Here is a 24,601-nt window from a genome sequence, read left to right on the forward strand (position 1 = left end):
GAAGGAAATGGAACAAGCAGCTCTGGGCCCTATGTCTCTGCAGCCAGCGCTGAACGTGGGCTATACCACTCTAGGCAATGGGGTTGGCATTTATTTTGAAGTTCTGTGTTTGCAAAACTATTTCCATCATGCTCGCTGAGTATGCTAAGCACATCAGAATGATCGATTTTGAAAGTTTAATGCAGTTGGTCTTTTCCCTGGTGATCAAAAATATGGTAACATCTACCTTCAGCCCATTTACTCACCAAGCACCTTTGACAGTTTCAGTTCAGATCAAAAGAACCCAGTAGGCAATTTGATTTCACTGGCATTCAGATCTTCACAGAACTAGGAAAACAGCATAGCATACATCGCATTTGGGTTTAGGGGTGTTTGGTTTTTGGTGGGTTTTTTTTTTTACATAATTAATTACATTGCTAGCAAGGTTGAAGTCTTCTAAAAAATTGGCAAAATGTTAGAAGCTGAAGTTTGGCAGGAAATGATGGAGTATATTCTGAAAATATTTGTGAGGTTTTCCCTTGTATTCATATACACACACAGACACAGACACACACAGTCCTTGTCTTGAATTTGTCATTGCAAGAACACCCATAATGCAAGTCTAATATTATTTTCCAATTCAGCTCATTTACTTTGAAGAAATGTGACTCCAGTTCAGCGACATAATCAATTCTATTGGTGGTCTCCAAGGCTCCGGAAAACAGCCCTTCCTCTCTAATCATCTCTTTAGACACATCCTTAGCTAGTTGTGCGTGGCTTCTTTTATCATCCATTCATCATAACTAATAGCCAAATAATAGATTTGACCTTCGGCAAACTTTTAGCCTCCCAACCTCGGTAAGTCATTATTGCGGCCTTTGCAATGAATTCCCCTGGGTTGCATGCTCAGTTTCTTTGCCAAGGCAAGGTCTGACTGTCCTCAATGCCAGTTTCATGGGCGTTTTCAATAAGGCAAGGATCTGTATCCTTTAGGATTGCGAGGGTTTTGTACAGATGGGTGACAAACCTTTCGGATCCTGATGACATGTGCTGCTGCTAGTTTTTGGTATGTGAAGCAGAGAATGGTGGGTATGTTTAGCACAAAGAGTCATGAGCACAGTGCACTGTGTCTGTGGTGATGGAAATGATCCTATTTTGATTTCCGGCTTGTAGTGTTAGGACCAACTTCAACTCTTGGAGAGGATAAAACTGAAGATGTAACAGGCTCCCAGTCCCTTTTTTTTTGGTGCTAATTTGTTGTAAATACAAAAATCGAACTTGTCCTCAAAGCACCTCCTCACCTTAAAATAGAAAACACTTATGTTTATGATATGTAATGGAAACCGCAGCGCACACAACACAAACACGTCCACAGTGTGCCTAACACAAGTGTCACAAAGCAAAATCTTAGAATCCCTTTCATTTGAATTTCCTGATCGGGAATAGTGTGAAAAGCTTTACTCTCTATAGCTTAAGAGAATGTAATTTTATACTTTAAAACCTTCACCCAATAAACCTCTCCAATTACAAAATATTCTTTCTCAAGCCTTGATCCTCTCCCTCCCCAGAGGTTAATACACCTGCTGAGGTTCCCCTGATCTGTTCCTCCCCCAAGCCTGCTGGAGAAGTGCTGTTGTCAACCACTACTTCTGTCTGGGAAAGGTGGTAAGATGAGGGCACCTGTTTTCCCAAACCCTAATTGCTCAGAGGTTTTCCTTCCCTCCTCACAAGGGGGCAGCACTTCTTCCCACTGCAGACATCTTGGTCTGAAAGCCCCAACACCCAACAGGGCAGGGGATGGAGTTCCCAGAGGCCTTGCATCCTCCCAGCCCAGAGATGAAGGCCAGCAAAGGCTCTCGAAAGGAAAGGCAGGGTTCTAAGCAGCAGGCCTGGCACAGAAAACCCAGGGTCCCTGAGCCGTAAGCCTCTATCCCCTGGCAGCAACCACTCAGAGGCAATTTAGTCAATTCCCCTCCACACCGTCCAGCATTCAATACTCTCCATACAGCAGCAGAGTGAGGCAGAGTTGTGGGCAGGCAGGGGCCTCAGAATCATCATTTCTGAGCACAGACAATCGAACACCAAGTGTCAGATTTGCTCTCTGACAAGTGTGCGGGGCGATGGCCACTCTCATTCTTTCCCTCAGGCCCTGTTGTGTTAGGATGATATGAAGTGACTCTAAAAATGGCCAATATTTCTCCCCCGACACAAGAGCATAAATCACTACATCTTCGGTGCTTTCTTTGTGGTATCGATTCTTCTGAGAATGAAGGCAGATGGTTCCGATACGGCATCATTTAATATTCCCCCAGCTTGATTTATAGATTTATTTGTGCATTACCTGAACATAAACCAGCATTGCATTATTTCTTGCATGCTTGTCAAATTAAGGGAAGGTATTCTTGTTGACCTTTAAACCTAAAAAAAAAAAAAATTAAATGTGTCTGAGGCATTTTCCAATAGGCATTAAAATGAGCCGGGCCCTCAGATGCCAATTAAGAAGATATAATTATGAAGGGCAGCGTCATCTGTGCCTCGGATAATGATTTTAGTTTTAATGCACTCGTTTGATGGAAGGAAAGAAAATAAGCTGGTTACGAATAATCTTGTGAAAGAGATGAGAACAATTTGGCACCATTTGTTCCTTAGTTTACCAAAATGGGAAGGAACTGGGGGAGCTGGCACCTTGGCCTTCCAGAAGGAAGGAACACTTTTTGAAAGGTGCAGAAAGAAGTGGCGGTGTCCAGAACCGAAATAGAGACGAGGCGGCCGACTGCTGGGATGTTACCAAACAGAGCCAGTGCCAGCCTTCAGGCCGTGCCAAGGTGCGAACGGGCTCTGGCTCCCGGTGGGGAGGAAGTTCCCCGTGGGCATTGCACCAAGGCTCTCTGCCACGTTGTTTCCCCACCACCCTGCCCACAGCCAGGCCCAGGCCCAGGAAGGGGCTCTGGGTGACACCCACACAAGGCTGGCATTGTTGGCCAGGACACAGACAAAATGAACAGCCCCTTCATCCCTCCTCCTCTGAATCCCATTCTTCAAGGTGAAATAATGGTGGCTGCAGTCATTTGGGCTAGACTTGGGGTGCCCAAACCAAGATGTGTGCAATGCACACACACACACACCCCTGTGACTGCATAGGGCCTAGCCCAAGACTGGCTTTAGCATCCCTGAGGTCTCTTTCAGAAAAATACCCACTTAATAACCAATCTCTAACTAAATCTATTCTTAAAACTCACTGGGATAACAAAATCCTACTGGTCACACCCCGCTACTTGTTAGAGTCCCCTCTCCTTCTAGTGTGGGATCGGTTCCCTGCCTCCCTGTCCCCTCACACGCAGCCTCCGGGCTCGGGGCTTGGTCTGTCCGCTCCCCTCACCTTCCACGCCTTTCTTTTCTCAGCTGTGAGAACTTTGCTCTTCCCTGGGTAGCCTTGTCCTCCCCTCCTTCGAGGACCAGGATTGCCTTTCTTCTTCTTACTACCCTGACCACAGAGAGAGACCCAGGAAATGAGGAGAATCCTCCTCATGAGGCTGGGCGGAGAGACTGTTGGTCCTCAGCGGTCTCTGTTCCCCTGCCGTGCCCATCTGCAGGTATGTGCACGCCCATGTGCCCTCTGGAGCACACACACCCCGTGCTTGTTCAGCATGAAGGGCTATGGCTGGTGGAGGTGAAGGAGAGAAAACACACACACTCTAGGGGTCCCTGACCCCCTGGTAACGAGGGCGGGGGTGAGGTGCTCAGTCCTAGACACGAGTGTTTATCTGCAGCCACGTGTCTAGAAAACATGGCCTACAGGGCTGGGGTTAGTGGGTCCTGCCTGTCCTGCAGCCCACAGCCCTTGACCTCAGCCTCCATCTGACCCTGACCAAGCGGAGCAGGCAGAGTGGTTCTGACACCCCACCCAGCAGGCTGAGGCTGGGCCCGGGGAGAGACTTGGCTCTCAACATCCAGCCACAGGGACGCCACTAGTCTCTCCCCAAACCTAAGGATGTCACTCCTCTGCCCCAAGTCTGACCTTGTCCACTGTCCCCCAGGGCTGGGCGGGTCACTCGGAGCCCTGGTCACGTCATCAAGGTGTACTGAGTGCCAACCATGTGCAAGCTCAGGCCCCTCACAGACTCGCACAGGATCAGGAAACTACCAGAGCCCCTTCCAGAGGGCCTGCTCCCCACAGAGCCACAGAGGGCACGGTCCTCACAGGGCCTTTCTCCTGGGTTCTGACAGCCCAGCCTCACCCTGGCCCAGCTAGCTGCAAGAAGCCAGTACTTGAGAACAGCAATGCTTTTTTTTTTTTTCTTTCAGTTTTGCAGATTCTAAAACAATCCTTTCAACATGACAGTTCTGATTAAATTCCTAAAATATTTCCATTTGCCGTTTTTCTCTATTTTATATCTGTCTATGCCCTAAGGATCAATTAAACCCCTAGGGGCCAGCCAGTTATGGCCCATAGGTCAAAGCCTACTGGCCACCTGTTTCTGTAAATAAAGTGTTATTGGGACACAGTCACGTTCATTCATTTTCATATTCTCTATGGCTGCTTCACATTACGATGGCAGAGTTGAGCAGTTTCAGCAGAGACCGTTTGGGCCACAAAACCTAAAATACTTATGATCTGGTCTCTTAAGAGGAAGTTTGCTACCTCTGACCTAAACTACAAATATAGTTTCTATATAGAGCATCAGTCAGAAAACGTTTTGGGATGTCCAGTAAACATTGAATAAGTCATTCAAGAGAAGAATTATCACTCAGAGAAAGAAAAATGAAAATCCCAGAAGCTCAGGGTAGGTCCTATAGATTTCCAATCCTAAACCATACGGTCCTTTAAATTACACATATACACAGGAATACATTCTCATAGGCAAAAACTTCAAACAATGCAATTAAAGCAAAGATCCCTTTGAAAGCCACTCAATCCAGTCCAGACTTCCTTCAAGGTAGGTACTTACAACTACGTAAACAGTGAATATCCAGTTGTAGCTTTCTTGCATGTATGTAGTTTTTAGCCATAAATGGTATATATGTACATATTGTTCACAGTTTGCTTTTTCACTTAACAATACTTTTTGGTCGTGTTTCCCAGGCAGTACATACAGATCTACCTCATGCTTTTTAACTGTCCAGAGTATTCCCAGGTGTGGGTGTTGCAATGTCTAATCTCAGTGCAGATAAACATCTGGATGGCCACTAGACTAGCTCTCTTTCTTCCCAGGAAAGAGGATCCAATGTCCACAGGTCACCTCGGAATGTGACTTTTCAGCAGACGGACTGCAGGCCCCTGGCACACACAGCATTTATTTGAAGCTAGCCCCCAACCTGGGAGCCGCTTGTCATCGACCACGAGCACACTGTCAAGGAGTCTTTGCATGACCCTCAGAGTCTCCTGGCAGAGTCCTTAAGATCCGCGGCTCCAAACGCCCCATTCAAAGAAGCTATTTGAAAGAAGAATCATTGTGAATTTAAATGACTGTTTCAGAAACCTGACTTTTAAAAAAGGAAGATGAATCTGGCCCTTGCAAATACAAAACAGATTGAGAAGCTGAGCTTCGTGGAGTGACTTAAACAGGCATTCAGAGCTGGCGCCCGCTGGGAACAGTGCAGCAAAAGTGGGCGTTCAGAACTGGCAGAGCCCAGAGCTTGGCTCCAGACCACCCCTCACCTTTCTACCTCCTCCTCTTCCCTCAGCCTTCACCATCTCCCCTCCCTTCACCTCATCCCTTTGTCTCAAAACCCTCGCCGAGCACCGCACCTACTATGTGCCAGCCTGTATATATCACCCTCACAGAGTTCCCAGCGTGGCAAACAAAGTCCCGCAGCAAGGGACTATGGTGTGTGACCGGGGTCTGTGCAAGGGAAGGCCCGGTGCCCAGGGCACGGGATGAGAAACTGAAGGAGGGGCGAGGCAGGTAAGAGGGGGACACCTCTGGCAAAGGTCTGATGGGTCCGGCAAGAACTTGTGGCAATTTCTGTTTAAAATGACGGACTCTGGCTGCTGGTGAAAAGCAGATCTGTGGGAGGCAGCTGTTCTGACTACGCACTCCTCCCCCCCCCCCAGGCAGCCTGAGTGGCACTGGATAAACATCCCTCCAAAGGAGCAGGGGTCTCACAGGGAGCTGGGGCAGGGGCAGGGCAGGCTGCAGGGCAGAATGTGGCTGGGCAGTGGGCATTGCCTCTCTCCTGATGGACCCACCGTGAGAAGCCAAGCTGTCTCTCACGCAAAGAACCCCACAAACCCTCCCTTGGGGAAAGAGAAAGAAGTCCCAGAGCATGCTGAGCTCTGCTCCAGCTGAAATTCATAAGGAAGAGAGGAACTATCCTCTCGGGCCAGAAGTCGGCTGGGTGACCCTTGCACATGGTGCTTAACCTCAGGCTCCTCCTCATTAGCAGTTCTAAGGGCTTTATTGTGAGAGCTTAATGAGATCACATGGTAATGCACCCAACCCAGTGCTGGGCTCGTCACAGGTGTTCAGGGACACTCACTGTGGGCTATTCATTAATATCCATCAGCAGAGGGGCCAGAGGTGCTGGAAACATTCCTTCCTGCACACGGGGAGGCTGGAGCTAAGGAAGGGAATAAAGCTGAGTAAGAAAGAGAAAGAACTTTCATGCCTAGAAGAAAGAGCAGCTGTCAGAGGAAAGGGACTTTTGACTTAAGAATAACAAGCATCGTTTTTCTAATTTCTCTCCCTTCCAATTTTCATGGAAAGGATTAAACAAACGTAAAAATGGAATGGGGGTGGAGCCTGTATCCATGGAGTTTGTTGCCACTACTCAAGGTGTGGCAACAAACCAGGCACTGCCAGGAATTACTGCAAGCCCAGTGCAGAGGACACATGCCAGGCAGGCAACGGGGGCAACGAGGCAGCCACTCAGACATCAGGGCACTGGCTAGAGCCCAAGTGTTACAAAGGAGGTCCATGAAGCCTTCAGGGGATGTCAGGGGTCAGCACTGTGCAGTGACCTCCAAGATAGGCACCAATATGTCTCACAACGTAGCTTCGGCATCTATAAAATAAATGAATAAGGCAACAGTTTCAACAAACCCCCAGTCGTTAAGGTGTTAACACTTTTCACATGAACAAACTACACAAACAAAATTAAGTGAGAATATTAAAGATTTCAGTAATAAAAATCTGATGCTCCCTCTCACACATTTGTGCTCAGCAAACAGTTCAGTTTTCTCAATCTTTCATGGATTATTTAGAAAAATGGGCTTATATTAGACTATAGAAAAAAACTCTCAATAGAAGTCATTACCTAACCATAATACAATAAAAACAGAATCTAACAAAAAAGAGAGGGATTAAAATGTTGGCTATAACATTGTTTTTAATAGAAAAAAGTTGGTAAAATGTAAATTCCTATCAGTAGAAGAATGTTTAATTTTTGGAATCCTACGCAATTATTTTTTCTTTTTTAAATCACCCTGTTCATCTAATACAGAAGAGAAGAATGAGATACTGGGAGAAAAAGCAATAACTTGAGGAGATATGGCTGAGAATGTTCTGAAATTGAAGAAACATGATTTTTTACACTGAGAATATACACACAGGGAAAAAAATTTTAATTTACCTATCTTGGTAAAACTCTGGAATACCAAAAGCCCCCACCCCAAATCTTAAATTTTACCAGAAAGAAAAGACATTAATTACAACAATTAGACCAACAGCAGACATCTTAACTTTAAGAGATGCACTGAAGACAGTGGAGGAATATCATTTTTTTAGTAAATACTGTAGGAAAATAAAGGTCCTTCTATTCAATTATTCAAGAATAAAGACGTCTTGCCACCTAAAATAAAAGAATTACTAAAGGATACATTTCTGCAAGAAAAATGAACCCAGAGAGAATGAGCAGGATTTAAAAACCATGAATACTGGTAAAATTGTTAGTAAATTTAAGTAGCTATTGACTCTACATATTAATAATGCATTTTTTTGTACCAAGATAGAAGAAAATCCTTGACGAACAGTATAACAAGTAGGAAGGTGGAGGGAGGGAATATGTAGGGTGCAGTCTCACATGCAAAGATTCTTGATTATTTCAAAAGATGACAGGGGAAACTTTAGACTTGCTAAAAAATTTATAGTTAAATATGTATGTTAACACTTTAAGGATACTCTCAACTGATTGATCAGAGAAAATCTAGTTTTCAAATCAACAGAAGGGGGAAAATGTATTGATTTGACTGAGCACAAGAAAGGTAAGTAAACAGAAGCCATAAGTAAAATGATGGAAATAAAGCTAAAATATTAGTGAAGACAATAAAGATTAAGGGGTTAAGCTCATCTAACACTTAGTGATGTTCACTGTATACCAGGCCATGGTCTAAACATTTTACATGTATTAGCTTATTTAATCCTCAAAATAAACACACGAGCTAGGTACTGCTATTATCCCATTTTATAGATGGGGTAACTGAGGCCCCAGGAGGTTAAGAAATGTGGATAATGTCCACAGCTGGTAGAGAGCAGAGCTGGGTTTCAGACCCAAACGTGCAGGTTCCCCAGTCGGTCCTACCTCATGGTCTCTGCCACTTTCACAAACAGGTGCTTGTACACACAGAGAGGCTACTGCTTGCCAGATGAAGACCATCGATCTTGGTGAGGGAAAAAAATAAAACCCTTTTGAAAGCAACGGAGAAAGGCTGGAAATAGGGAATGGAAACTGGAATGCCAGTTAAGTATTAACCAATGGAAAGCTGACATGGTGATATTGATTTCAGGGGGAAAAAGTAATTAATAGGGGTAAGGAGCAATACAATAAATATAATGAGAAAAAGAAAATTTAAAAAAAAATTATAAAAACTAGGAACATGTAGGCATCTAACATTGGAACCTCAGAATAAAGCAAAAAGCGGCAATCACAAGGGAAATTTACCAATCCACCATTAAAGTGGAAGATTTTAGCAGGTTTCAGAAATGGAAAGATTAAGCTGATAGAAAAAATTAACAAGCATATAGAAAATCTGAAAAGCAGATTCAAGACTAATTTTATATATGCATGTAAGTGTGTGTATATAGAGAATGTGCAGAAATATGTGTGGGTGTGAATATATATATTTCTATAGCCAGCGAACAGAGAAGATACGTTATGTTCAAGTATATGTAAAACACTTGCAAAAACTAACCACATACCAGGTTATAATCTATTGTAAGGAACTAATATAATACAGATCACATCCTCTTACCACACATACTTAAATTTCAAATGAATGATAAATAAACTCCATATTTCATACATTCTAAGATGTACTTTTTTCTCATCATCTCTGAAGCCAGGATACATCTTACACTTGATGGAATGTTAGTTTATTTAACTAGCAGTGTTTTTCTCCCCTTCTTAGTGGTACAAAAAATAACAGTGTGCATTACATCAGCATCATTTTATTTTTCATGAAAATATGGGAGTTTTAAAAAAAATGTATGGGATATAATATAGAAATTCATAACCAAAGGAAAAATAAAAAGCTTTAAAATATGCTCCTGAACACCTCTCTAAAATCAAAAAGGAAATAAAAGTAGCAATTTTACAGTATGAAAAATTATAATAATGACAACTTATGCACACCAAAACTTATGGAATGTGTCCAGAACAGTATTCAGAAGAAATTTTATTGCTATTTTATTTTTAAGGAAATAGAAAATAAATGCCTTGGACATTCAACTTAAACATTAGAAAAAGAGCAAGATAATAAATCTTTAAATTGTATTGATTGATTGACTTGAGAAAGAGAGAGACATTGACCCAACATTCCACCCAATCACGCATTTGCTGGCTGAGTCCTGCATGAGCCCCAGGAGACCAAACCCACAACCCTATCGTCAGGACAGCCCCCCAACCAATCAAGCCACCCTGCCAGGGCAACACATTAAACCAGGGGTCCCCAAACTTTTTACACAGGGGGCCAGTTCACTGTCCCTCAGACCGTTGGAGGGCCGGACTATAAAAAAAACTATGAACAAATTCCTATGCACACTACACATATCTTATTTTAAAGTAAAAAAACAAAACAGGAACAAATACAATATTTAAAATAAAGAACAAGTAAATTTAAATCAACAAACTGACCAATATTTTAATGGGAACTATGCTCCTCTCACTGACCACCAATGAAAGAGGTGCCCCTTCCAGAAGTGCGGTGGGGGCCGGATAAATGGCCTCAGGGGGCCGCATGTGGCCCGCGGGGCCGTAGTTTGGGGACCCCTGCATTAAACCTTAAAGAAGGGATTAAAGATGAAAGGAAGAAGTACAGATTTTTAAGAGTTTAATACTAGGATGAATAAATAAATTCAACAACTGTGTCTTAGAAAAGGCCAATAAAATATACAACTTCTGGTAAAGTCTAATCATGAAAAAGAGAGAGAGAGAAAAGCAACATTAATGAGAAAGAGATATAACCAGAGATGCAAAGCAATTATTAAAATATAAGAATACCATGTGGAATTCTATGCTAATAAATTTTAAAATCTTGATTAAATGTATGATAGTCTAGGGAAGCAGAAGTTATGCAAACTCATTTAAGAAGCAGAAAAGCTGAATAGAAAACCTTTGGAAAACAATCATTTTCCCCCAGAGGCGTTGTCCTCAGACAGATTTCACTGGGAAACTCCAAACCATCAAGGGGCAGAAATTTTCTATGCTACTTAAAATGTTCCAGAGGATAAAGAAAGAAGAAAAACTTCCTAATTAATTTTATGAATAACACATAACCCTGGTACCAAAACCTGCCAAAGATGAAACACAAATAAAATCACACACTAATCTTGCTTGTCACTCTAGACATCAAAATCCTAAATAAAAGATCATGGCAGACACACAGAGCCCCCCACCATCACTACCCCTAGCTCCAAATGCATGGAAATGTTGGATAAAATACAATATAAAATAATTAAATATATAATTGAGCTTGAAGGAAAGAAAAAAAAAATCCTTAGGTGCCAACAATGAAGAGATGTGAGAGCTGCAGTGATAATCTGTCAGCTGGTGCCCCAGAGATGCTGAACTACAGCTGGCAGACTGCCAAGGCCAGCGCCCTGCATTGGTGTCCCTCGGGGGCAGGAGGTACAGCCCGGGCTCTCCTGAGCGAGGAGCTGGACTGAGCTCTGGCACAAAGCTCAGGCTCTTCCATTCCAGGGATCCATTTCCAATGGGGACAGGAGAACTCAACCCATCTGGGGAAATACAAAGAAATCTTAGGAGGGGTGGAGTTTCAAGAAAGAACAGGATCTCAAGACTGTACCATGGCTATGGAGTCCAAATTTACACTACTTATATGGTGGTGTGAGAATTCCGATACTTTTACAACTCAGGAAGCACAGGGCTACCTTTTTTTTTTTTTAACTCACCAGTCTTAAAGTAGATTGGATAATGTTTACTTTCTTAGAATATCATAGAGAAATTATAATCTGCTCAAGGAAATGGTTGAGGGTGAGGGAAAGTCAGCTGATAAGCAAACAAAAGAGCTAGTACTCCATGAACCTGCGATAAGAAAAACCTGAAAAGACAATATAATTGTATTTTAAATTATCAGGTGAGTAAAGAAAAACTAAACATAGTGAGAGAATGGGAAACTACAAAAACAAGTCTGCATATTTGAAAGCTCTAAATAGAATTTCTACAAATGAAAAATAGAGTTATTCACCTTGGCTGGATAGCTTGATTGGTTAGAGTGTCATCCTGAAGCAAAGATCTAGTAAACTTACAATAATGACCTTGAGGCAGGCACGTCAGTGTCAGTGTAGGGTCTCTGGAATGTTCCAGGGAACACTACTAACTAGGACTTACATAGAGATGACCATGTGCCAGGAACTATTTAAGCCCCTTATATTGTATTATATTATCTCATTTAATTATCACAACAACCTAAGTGTATGGTAATATTATTATGCCCAATTTATGGATGAGAAAACTGAGAAGCAGAGAGTTAAAGTAATTTCCCTCACCTATTAATTAAAGCATAAAGGTAAAGTCAAATCCAGGTAGCTATCTGCAAAGTTCATATTCTTAACCACCATGTACACTGTCCCTCACACGTGTGACTGGCAACTCAAAGGATAACGTTGAGAATAAAAGAAAAGAAATACTCGCAGAGATGATAACTGAAAGTTTTTCAGAACTTAAGAGAGCCATAAGATTGAATAAATAACTGCTTCAACTTCCAAGCAAAAAAAAGAAAAGAAAAGAAATTATATGACAGATATATCTGAGTGAAGCTGAGGAATATCAAAACAAAGAAAAAATGGAAAAACTAGAGAGGAAGACGTTATCCACAAAGGACTGAGAGACTAACGCTAAGCTTCGCTGAGGAACAGCAGGGACTGGAACACAATGGGAGAGGTCTTCAAAGTGCTGAAGGAAAAGAACTACCATCCTATCATCCTAGAATTTTATACCCAGCTCAACCGTTAAAGGCAAAATCGCATTTAAATGAACAAAGCTCAAAAGGGTCCACACAGGTGTTCCCTGAAAGAACTACTGAAAGGCTGTGTGAGGCAATTGGAAATGGAACTCAGAGACAAGGAAAGACAATCAGACAATCAACAAAGGTGAGCAAAACAGGTGGTAAGTAAGCAGCTGTAAATCTAAATAATGTTCGATTGTAAATACTAATAATAAGAATGAGTTTAAAACGTGGGAAATTTATTAAAAATCTGGTAATTAAATTAGACAAAAGATATGAGTTGGAAATACGATCAGAATGGAAATATGATCAGAATTAAAGTGTTTTAGGAAGGTAGACATTTTGATTTAATTCATACTATGTTAAGCAAAGAAGTTAAAAACAAAGAACAATCAATCCTTTAGAAAACAGAAAAGACTTTAAAAATATATAGAAAGCAATGAAAGTAGAAAATTCAAACTATAACAGAAATAAGAATGTAAATATATTAATAACCATGAAAAAAGTTAAACTTCCTGAAAGACACATCTAAAACATTATGCAGAAAAATTGAAAGTCAAGAGATAAAAAAAAAAAAAAAAAAGGTATAGTATATAAACAAAGAAAAGGCTGTTTTTATAATAGTAATAGGCAAAATAAAATTTGGGGCAAAATGGGGATTTAAAAAGTTAGTACACAAAGAAAATATAAATAATTCACTAGGAAGATATAACAATCTTTAACCTATATGCCTCTAATAATATAACTTTTAAAAATATAGAGTAAAAGTTGATACAATTACAAAGAAAAATCAACAAATTGATAAACATATTGGAAGATTTTAACACATCTCACTCTGAAGTGGATCAATTAAGCAGTCAAAAAATTAAGGATATAGAAGATACAAACAATACAATTTACACCACTGAGCTAAAGAATATATATACATATTGATATAGAATTCTACACCCAACAATTAGAGAGTATATATTATTTCAAACATAATGGAACACAAGTGATTCTCAACTAAAATTAGAGTCAATAGCATGTGAACCACAATCTCTGGCTACAATGTAATAAGATTAGAAATGAAAGAAAAACATGCTCTTGAAATGTTTAAAAGTCTGATTCATGGGTCAAAGAATCACAAAATAAATTATATAACTTTTGGCTATTGTACAAGCAGTATAATAAAATAATCATATACCCCAGCAAATTAAGATTCATCCCAGAAATGCATTACAAAATGGCTAGATATTACAATATCTGTTAACATAATTTATTGCATCAATAGATCAATGGAGATAAACCATGTTTATCTTCATAAACAGGCATGGGGAGGTAGAGTCATTAATTATTTATAAACACTAGTAATATGGAATATTTTGTGTGTTTTTTTAAGTTCTAAAAATCTTATCTCATAAACAGCATCGTGATTAATGGTAAAACATTAAAGTCAGAAAAAGACTTAAATAGTAGGGGAAACCCGCTACTATTTACTGCTGTCCAGGAAACATGAGCCAATTCAATTAGAAAAAAAAATTAAATAACACAAATAAATAAAAGCATAAAGGAGTAAATCTGCATAACTTGGATTAGACAAGACATTTTTAGACACAATACCAAAGCACAAGCAACAAAAGAAAAAAGTAGTAAATTGAAATTCATCAAAACTAAAAACTGACCAGGCGGTGGCGCAGTGGATAGACCGTCAGACTGGGATGCGGAAGACCCTGGTTCGAGAGCCGCAGGTCGCCAGCTTGAGCGTGGGTTCATCTGGTTTGAGCAAAAGCTCACCAGCTTGGACCCAAGGTCGTTGGTTCGAGCAAGGGGTTACTCAGTCTGCTGAAGGCCCACGGTCAAGGCACATATGAGAAAGCAATCAATGAACAACTAAGGTGTCGCAACGAAAAACTGATAATTGATGCTTCTCATCTCTCTCCGTTCCTGTCTGTCTGTCCCTATCTATCCCTCTCTCTGGCTCTCTCCCTGTCTCTGTAAAAACAAACAAACAAAAAAACTAAAAACTTGTGCTGCAAAAGACACTATCAAGAAATTGATAAGGCAACCCATAGAATGAGATAAAATATTTGCAAATCATATATCTGATAAGGAATTTGTACCCAAGAGACATGAAAGAGTCTTACAACTCAACAATTTATAAAAATTAATTTATGGGCGAAGGATCTGAAGAGACATTTTCTAAAAATATACAAATGACCAATAAGCACATGAAAAAATGCCGTACATCTTTAATCATTAGGGAAGTGCAGATCAAAACCACAATGAAATCAAGTACTAACTGCAAATCAAATACTACTGCACACCCACGAGGATGGCTATAATCAAAAGGACAAACAATAGCAAGTATTGATTGGCAAGGATTGGGGAAGTCAGAGCCCCCATCCACTGCTGGTGGGAATGAGAAATGGTGCAGCCATTTTGGAAAACAGTGTGGCAGGTCCTCAAAAGAGTAAACAAAGAGTTACCAAGTGACCCAGGATTTCCACTCCCAAAAGAAATGAAAACATATGTTCACAAAAAACTTGTACACGAATGTGTACAAAGCTGCTTCATTAATAATAGCCAAAAGGTGGAAATGACCCAGATGCCCATCAACTGATCAGAGAATAAAATGACAGATGTCGCACCTACATTATGATGGAATATGGTTCAGCCATAAAAAAGAACGAAGTGCCCCAACATAGATGAGCAGAGCAACCATTCTGCTGAGTGAAAAAAGCCCAAAAGGCCACATATTATCTGGTTCTGTTTATATAAATTGTCCAGAATAAGCAAATTTATATAGACAGAAAGTAAATTAGTGGTTGCCTAGGACCAGGAAGGTATACTTGGGGAGTGACTGCTAATATGTACAGCACTCTAGGGGGTGATGAAAATGTGGGATCGACTGTGTTGATGGTTCACAACTCTGAATATACTGAAAACCACCGAATTGTTCACTTTCAATGTGTGAATGGAGCTGTCTGTGGTTATATCTCAAGAAAGCTGTGTGTGAGAAAGAAAGAGAGAAAGGAGGGGGAGGGAGAGAGAGACTTTCCGATTTCAATGAACACATCTGCACCCTCTATTCTGCCTCCTCAGCTGTGACCAGAGGGTGAGTGTCTGTGCTTCTAGGGCCCCCCTCCGCCTCCCCCCCCACACACACACTGCTGCCAGCTCCGATGCTCTGCCCCCCCCCCCCCCACACACACACACTGCTGCCAGCTCCGATGCTCTCATACCTTCTTAGGGACTTGGCTGCAGCGGCCCCTCCTGTCCTACCTACATGGTTTTGCACCTTCTATTGGATCACTCCCATCAAATAAAAACATGCTGTGATTTCCTGCATCCTAAACAAAAAACAAAAATAAAACCCCTCAACTCCTCTTCCCTCAGCTGCTATCTTTCTGGGGTTTTTTTTGCTCTCTTTTGCAGCAAAACATGAGTTACTCAGGCTCACCATCTCCTCTCTTCCCATCCCCCCACAGACCGCTTCCCCCCACTCGACAGAGCTGCTCTTGCAAGGGCACAGTGTTGAGTCCATGGGTCAGTCCGTGGTCCTCATCTTACCTAAGCGGCCACCAGAATTTGACACAAGTGCACTCACTCTTACTGACCTCAATCCATAGTATGACTTCAAAAGTCGTGTTGACAGCTCTGAAAGTTCTGTCTCCAGCTCTAACCTCTCTCTGTACCTAGGGACTGGTATATGCAACCAAATGCCCAACATCTGCAGTTGGATGTATGCTGGACACCTCAAATACAGTATGTCCTTAACCAAACCTCCTTCGACACCTGTTTTGCCCACTCACTGCCTTTCCCATCTCCATGTGGGTAACTCCATCCTTTTAGTTGCTCAGACCAAAAGCTTTCTTTCTCTCCCACCTCATGTAATCCATAAGGAAGTTCTGTTGGCTCTGCCTTCAAAACCTATCTGGAATCTGACCCATTCTCTCCACATCACTGCCACCAATTTGGCCCAGACCATCATCTCACACTGCGACAGCCTGCCAGCTCTCTTTGCCCCTCATCATGGTAGCAAGAAAAGCATGATCTTCTAAAAATGACATTCTATCATGGCACGCCTTTGTTCAAAACCCTGCAGTCAGTCACTCCCCACCTCACCAGCAGTGAAGTCAGATTTCTTACCCTGCCTGGCAAGGCCCAGATCATGTGCCCTCTCCACCCCAACCCCCACCCCGACACCCCCAGTTCTGTGGCCTCATTCCCAGACTCCCCACCCCCACCTCTCCACCTCTTTGCTCTTTCTCACTCCTGCCTTAGGACCTTCCACAAAGAGTCCCCTTTGCCTGGGAAATCTCTGCCTAGTTTAGGATTTTTCAACCTCAGTACTATTAACATTTGGGGGCCAGACAATTCTTTGTTGTAAGGACTGTCCTGTGCATTGTAACAGTGGTCCCCAACCCCCGGGCCGCGGACCGGTGACTGGTCCTTGGGCCATTTGGTACCGGTCCGCAGAGAAAGAATAAATAACTTACATTATTTCCATTTTACTTATATTTAAGTCTGAACGATGTTTTATTTTAACAAATGACCAGATTCCCTCTGTTACATCCGTCTAAGACTCACTCTTAACGCTTGTCTCATAAGTTCGACAATTATATAATATTTTAAAATACCACAGTTTTTATGCCGGTCGCATAATTTTATTTTGTGCATTTATCCGTCCCACCCTAAAGGCCGGTCCGTGAAAATATTTTCTGACATTAAACCGGTCCGTAGCCCAAAAAAGGTTGGGAGCCACCGCATAATTAGATGTTCAGCAGCATCCTTGGTCTGTACCCACTAGATGCCAGTAGCACCCCAGATGTTGCCAGATCTCCTTGGGGGGCACATCTGTTCCAGGTTGAGACCCACTGACCTAGGGCATTTGTGTGGCCCATGCCCTCATTTCCCTCAGATATCATTTTTGCTTAAGTCTCTTCTCTGACTTTTCAATGAGGCCCACCCTCCCCCTACGCCACATTGCCAATTCCCCTGTACGCTGCCTGGCTTTTCAAAGCAGCTACCATGTTGGCTTGGTGGGGGCTGGGATCTTCCTCTGCTTTGTTTCTTGATACATCCCCCAGTGCCTAGAACAGTGCCTGGCACACAGCTAGTTCTCAATAAATATTTGTTGAGTAAATGGATCAGAAAATGCAATGTGATAAGGCACAATAAAGTAAAAGATCAGTTTATCCTCAAATTTACCTTTTATTTACCCATAAGTGAAACACAATCCAAATGTATTTCTATTGGATCTTATCTGAAACCTGACCAAATATTTCTTTTAGTGCATGTAAAAGAATAAAAATGTGATATCGCACAAGAATAATGAGAGGAGACTTACCATCTAAAATAGTAAAAATGTGTCCATAGAGACAATCATTAAAAATAGTAGGATCTGGTACGAGCATAGACAAAATGAAACTGAAGAGTCCCAAAGCAGCCCCAGCAGATACAAGAATTAAGCAAATGATGAAGCTGGGATTTTAAAAGAGTAAGCAAAGAGTAAGTGTTCAATAAATGATGCTGAGACAACTGAGTGGCCATTTTACACTTGCAGTAAACACACGTTATGTATTGATAGAAACATCGAAGTAGTAACACATGTGAGGGAAACAGCTCAGGGGGTCTCGGTGGTCGCCTCTGGGGAGCAGGCCTGGGAGGGGCAGTGAGGAATAAGCCAGAGGACTGCTGTGTTTATGATAAACATTTTACTAGCTACGTTTTTAAAACTACATATAAGTGTTATTTTGATAAGAGTAAAGTTATTTTTAAAAAAGCCATAAGCATGCCCCTCTTTAATCTATCACATTGAAAAAGATCTAAAAACATGAAGATTCGCTGGTGTGCAAAAAGACACACTCAGGCACTGGTGGGTCCTTCTGGAGGGTGATCTGTTGGGAAGTATTCAAAGTCTAGAACCACGCATATCCTTTGAGCCAACGACTCTACGGCTAGGAATTTATTCTGAAATGACACAAAGGAATACAGCAAGAATGTTCACTCCAACATTCTTTAAAATTGAAAAACAAAAATGGAAACCACCAAAATGTCCAAGGGGGAATTGTTTATATAAATGATGATTAATTCACCTGAAGAAATGCCACGCAGGTGTCCAAAGTAAAATGGAAATATATCTGTGACCATGGAGAGGCGTTCATGGTATATTCACTGGTTAAACAGGTTATATGCAGTAGATATAAAAATTAACGCATTTTTATAAAATGAATACGACTTCTGAGTTTATGTATATGAAGTGATTTAAACATAAGACACTCCCTCTGTAACGAGGTATGGGAACCTGGATGCAGAAATGGGCTGGATGGTGAGACTTCCGCTTTCTTTTTTTTTGCTCTTATTACAGCATTCCTGAAGGGAATTGCTAAGACTCATGAAGGTGGAGGCAGGAATGCTGAGGTGAGGTCACTCAGGTGTGGGTTAGGGGTCTGCACAGGCCCCTCTGCTAGCCCCCACTTATCCACTGAACCCTAAAATGACTGGTCCAAGTGGCTGGGTATAGGCTTGCCAGAATCTAGCCCACACTCAGGGTCCAACTAGCTGCCCAGATTTCCATAGTCCCAGTGGCGAGGACCCCTTTCCAGCAGATGGGGGGCAGGGGTCCCAAGACAGAGGCCACAACTAGTCAGGCCTTGATTGCCTGCAACCAAAGCTCTGCACCTGCGGCAGCTACTGTGCTTTCCCAGCTCTGGCCCTCACTTTTCGGATGGGGAAGTGTCCACTTTACCAGTGAAGCCCTGCGATCTGAATCCCTCTAGCCCAGGCCAAATGCAGCTCACAGTCATATTATTTGATCAGTGCAGGACTTTGATTTTAAATTTTTAATGAGTCTCTGGACTTTATTTAGAAGGGAAGAGATTTCATATAAAATCTACCAATCTGGTCATGCTGAACCGCCATCCCTTCCTGCAATTACAACAGGAGATAACAGCCTCCTTCCAATGAGATAAGTGTCCACAGGTATCCCGGACCACACGACTTCCTCACCATGAGGCCCAGCTACACTGGGGACATAATTTTCTACTTGGGCTGTTCTGTGTCTGGGCTACTTCATGCTCTCTCTCCACTATACCAGGGCCCTCTTCCCTCCCACCATCAGCTATGGAAACAAGTGCCCACACCCCTGTGTCCATGTCCCTGTTCTGTCCTGCCCCTTTGGCCACACTGGGGGTTTTGCTGCAGAAAATTCCTCCAACTCCGTCCCCACCCAGAGCCAGTGGTGTGGCCACTGGGGTCCAGAGGAGCCCTTTGGTCCTGTTGCTGCTCCAACCCTGCACACGGGAGCCTGGACCAAGGTCAAGACCTGGTCAGTGCCTCACCGCAGCCCTGGATTCAAGAAGCGACACAGAGCAGAAAGAACAATCCTGGGCTTTGGGGGCTCTGATCCCAGCAGGTGACACTCACCTGGCAGTTGGTTTGGGAAAACCAAAATCCCATTCCAAAGAGCTGATGTCTAGGGCAGAGTTCCCGGGAATCTGGAGTTTATTGGGGAGGGGTTGAGGCAAGTGGGTGGGGGGTGAAGAGGACAGGGATGAGCAGAGAGAGAAGCCACAATGCCTCGCAGTGGAACACAGGCACTCTGTGTCTGGGAGGGTCACACCAGCCAGTCAGCTAATGTAGCATGGGCTGTAGCCCCAGAAGCTGAGGACAATTCTTGGGTGGGGTGCCACTGGGATCAGCAGCAGCAGATTTTCCCAGAAGCCCCCAAGGAATATGCTGGTAGAGTCCTGGGGGCCAGGGCCAGGTGAGTGATGGAGGGTCACCTCGCTGTAAGGGGGAAGGTCGGAGGGAGACCCCCTCTCAGGCGAGGCCCTAGAGGAAAGGCTAGAGATGCCAAATGAGGAGAATGCACTGATAATTCAGTCACATCCCCGGCATTTATTTGAAACAGAACATTAATTCTGACTGTCATTAGAGTCCATTTCAATTTTGTAATAACATAAAAAGTTAAGAGTCTAATTTATTCATACAAATCTTGTTAGCATCCAATTTCCACATAATGTAACATATTCCTTAAAAAGCTGACAAAGCAAGAGAAATTAAAAAGTAGAAGAAAGCCCTCGCTACCCCAGAGCCAAAGGTGAGGGTAGAGCAGGGTGACTCCAGAGAGGGCTGGAAGCTTGAACAGGAGCCTGTGGCGAGCACTGGAGACAGGCAGGCGACCCCACCTGAGAGCTGGGGCCCCCAGACCGCCCCCCGGATGTTGTGGGGCATCTCCTCGCCATCTCCTCGGGCCCTCACGCTGTCCCATTGCCTGTCCCCGCCCTTCCCGCTCCACCGACAGCTCCCTAGCACTGTCCTCAGCAAATCCATCCTTGAGAGCCTGGAATTCCTCTTAATTACATGTCTGCGGTGTTTGCATTAGATAGCTGTCACCCTGTAATTTACCCATACACGGGTTTTAATTGTACATTAATCTTTCCTACACGCCACTCCTCTGCCAGAATCTGTAACAGCAGCAGTTTGGACCATTTTGTTTATTCCTCAACCAAAAATAGCTGATGAATATAATTGCAAATTGTCCCTCCCCTTCTTTCTCAGGAATCTCTGATGCTTGCTGGGGCTGGAGAAGCTCCTGTCACCTGCGAGCTGCCTCTAAACACAATACTGGACTATTTGGTGGCTGACATAAATCTCAGAGGGCAGGTCAGCAACAAGAAGCCATCTTCCAGTCACCTGTCACCTGCTCCGTGAGCGCCCCGCTCACATCCTTTCTCTCGGCTCCAGCCCGCGGAGAGCTCTCACTTGGACATCGCAGGGCGTCCACCAGGTTGGAGGTTCCAAGGTCACTTAGAAAACCACAAAGGAGAACTATAAATTACAAAGCCCTGGACGGCTGCCAGGGCACCAGGAAGCTACATTTAGCATATCATTCTCCTAGCAGCGGGAGGAAACCTTAACTCCCTTTCCAAGGGAATCTGAATGGAATCTGTTACAAGAACATTGTGATTGAAATATCACCAATTGGCTTTTCATGACAACTCTGCGATAGATTGCAGTTGCAGTGGGGTGCCTTTGTGTGTGTGTGTGTGTGTGTGTGTGTGTGTGTGTGTGTGCAAGAGAGCTTATGCGCGTGCGCTCCGGGGGTGGCTGTTGTGTTCTCCAGATGGCCGAGGTGGCTATAGGAGAACCCCATACAATATTTATGAAATCCAGATGAAGCCTTACACTGGCAATGAGCTGATATCATAACACAGATTTCAAAAACGCCTTGACATTTGCCCAAGATCAAATTTCCCCTTGCGAAAACCCACGAGGCTTTGTGCTGACAGCGGTCTGTGCACTCTACCCCCTCCAGCAACCCTCTTCATTAAGCCCGGGTAATTAACACTGGGGTGGGAGGCACCGAGGGATTACAGGGGCGCAGAGGAGGTAAATACCACGGAAGTCCACTTTTCCTTGGTGGAAAATATGAGCAGTGGTTTTCAGAGGTGAAAGACAAGAGTTTTGATCATTTTTATTGTTAAGTCTTTTCTGACATGCAAAACAAAGCTTGATCATCTGCTCACTAAAGGGGCTCTGACAGCGCTTATTTGACGAAAACAGACATGCTGCAATGATCCATCAAACGTCAGCCCAGGGAATAAAATGAGAGCAGGAAATGGATTTGCTTGGAGCCACCGAGTTCCTTTAAGTGCAACCTTTGACTCTTTTTAGGAAGAGTGTCACTGGCTTCTCCATGTCCTGGGTTACAAGTGATTTCCAAAGTGGTCTCTTAGGACATCTTCCACCCCAAAGAGCTCTTTCTCTTCCCTCTTCCTATCTCGGCTTCTGGAAACAAAGGCTGCCTGCGTAGCAGGACCCAGAGTGGTGAAATATTGCATGGGATCCAAGCCTGACATCCCCAGAGACTGTTTACCAGTAAAAGGCAGGGACGATTTAGTTGCTTTTTGATAAACACTTCATATTGCACATCCTAAGAGAAGCAGAATACTTGTCAAGCATGCATGTTTATGAGCTATCCGCCTATAAACCTTGCACGAAAGGTCGGTGCTTAATGTTGCTTTGGCAGTAAATTGGCGCGATGCATGGGTCTGCTGCATCAAATTAGCATCGACCCATAAAACGTTACTGAATGATTCCTCAAATCTGCCAAGTCTTCAAATCAATTTTGGAGAAAGCGTCAAGGTTTTTTTTTATAAACTTTGATAAACCTTTCATATTAGTTATCACAGAAGAGCATAAACCATTCTAATCTGTGTTTCCACAAAAAAAAAGGTGTTGTTTTTCCCAAGCTGCTTTTAGCTCTTCCATCTTTGCATACCCGCCCCCACATCGCAAAAACAATGTGTGTGTCCTGCATTCTTTGTTGTTCTATTTTAGAGTGACTGGTATTTGGCTCACATTGTCTGTGTTCCATGATCCGGCAGTTTGGAGAGAATTTCTAGTGGCACCATGATAAAGTTCTCACCCCTGGTCTTGGACATGCAGTCCCATGCTTGCCTCCTCCCGGAAGCCTTCCATAATTCACCAATAAATTCTGATTTGCTCTGTGCCCTCAGGTGTGGGTTCAACTACCAGGCTTCCCCAATAAATTCTGATGTGCTCTGTGCCCTCAGGTGTGGGTTCAACTACCAGGCTTCCCCAAACTACGGCCCCGCGGGCCACATGTGGCCCCCTGAGGCCATTTATCCGGCCCCCCACCACACTTCCAGAAGGGGCACCTCTTTCATTGGTGGTCAGTGAGAGGAGCACTGTATGTGGCGGCCCTCCAATGGTCTGAGGGACAGTGAACTGGTCCCCTGTGTAAAAAGTTTGGGGACCCCTGATACTAGACCATGGTCTCCTGGGGGCTCACGGCTCTTCCTTCCCTGAGGACTTCATGCTGCTGATTCTCTGAGGTCCACCACTGAGTGGTCCATGAGGTGTCATCTCTCCCTCCCTATTCCTGAGGACCAGCCCAGGCCTCCCTCCTTGATGGAGCCCTCGGCGTATGCCCCAGCCAGAATTGTTAGCCCTCACTCCCCAACCTCAGAGATCTCAGCCACCCCAATCACCCCCACTAGTCGCATGAGTTAACTGTGACCCTATCTCTCCTGGGGGCAATGAATTCTTCTCAAAACCAAACAAGAACAGAATCTGGATTTGAACCCTAGGGGTCCAACCCAGAGCTCTCACTCCCCAGGCCATACTGCTTTCCAAATAACCATGTCAGTATTGAAGAGAAAGGGAACAAGCCACACCAAAAGAAGGGGGCTGCATCATGGTCCTCATCAAAATGCAATGCAGCAGGAGTGGATGAAGTGGTCATAGTTACAGCCCTTCACTTGACCAGAAGGCATGTCAGCCATGAAAAGGTTGGGTGGAACAGTACAGGAAGTAAATGAAGCAGGGATGGAGTGCTGCTTTCAATGGGGTTTTCAGGCTTCTTCAGAGGGACCCAATGACAGATAAGCTTGCCAGGAATGAGGTCACCCAGGGGATGCTCCTCAGTGGCCAGTGCTGGAGCTCTGGGGGTGAGCATGGCTCCGGGGGCACCAGCACAGAGCCTAGGCCTGGAACCTCAGGCCCTGGTCAGAAGCTGGCTTTGGAGAAACAGCCCAACTTGCAGAACCCTCTCCATAGCTGCCCAGGCTCCCGACAAATCCCTGTCAAGTCAGCCTGGGTGGGAGAGGACAGAGGCCCGCAGGTAGCACTTTGTCTTCTGGTCCTTCATTCAGCAGGTAGTTATGGGGCCCACTGTGTTCCAGGACTGTTCTAGGCACTGGGACACAGCAGTGAACATGACAGATGAGGTGTTCAGTGCTCATGGACTCTGGGAAGGGAAAGGAAGACCAGCCCCAGAGAGACTGATGGATGATGGGGATCCATCTGGTGTCCGGGGGCTGGGGTCAGGCTCGGCAGCTCTGACAAGCTCCCCAGGTGATTGTGGGAAAGGTGGCAGGGTTCCCAGCCTCATCCAGAGAAACAACTCCTGACTCCACCCACTGCCTCCCAGATTCAAACCTCCTCAGCAGAAGGCATCACCAGCACCCCCAACATTTAAGACATCTATAATTTGGATATGAAAGTGAATTTTCAAATTTGTTGAATTATATTTTCAAGTTCAACATATCCTTAGCAAAAACAAAAACAAAAACAAACTTGTATTAGTCATCTGAAAAATAAAATTAAAACCACAGTGTGATACCTCTACATACTCATAAAATGGCTAAAATGTACAAGACCGACACCACAAAGTGTTGGAAAGGAGGTGGAACAACTGGCTGGGGA

The 24,601-nt window shown here is 43.7% G+C and overlaps 1 protein-coding gene across 3 annotated transcripts in view; it reads right to left on the bottom strand.

The window, feature by feature from the left end:
* The window catches only part of CHST8 (carbohydrate sulfotransferase 8), a 120,993-nt gene that overhangs the window by 88,187 nt on the left and 8,205 nt on the right, over window positions 1-24,601 (bottom strand). The window contains exon 2 of one of the 3 annotated variants that reach the window (XM_066349552.1): window positions 2,321-2,397. The exons of the other annotated variants lie outside the window; for them this stretch is intronic. The gene's annotated coding sequence lies outside the window, so the exon portion shown is untranslated. The remainder of the gene's footprint in view (window positions 1-2,320; window positions 2,398-24,601) is intronic. 3 annotated transcript variants of the gene reach the window in all.

The sequence above is a fragment of the Saccopteryx leptura genome, chromosome 9 (genome assembly GCF_036850995.1).
Source record: "Saccopteryx leptura isolate mSacLep1 chromosome 9, mSacLep1_pri_phased_curated, whole genome shotgun sequence".
Classification (NCBI taxonomy): Eukaryota; Metazoa; Chordata; class Mammalia; order Chiroptera; family Emballonuridae; genus Saccopteryx; species Saccopteryx leptura.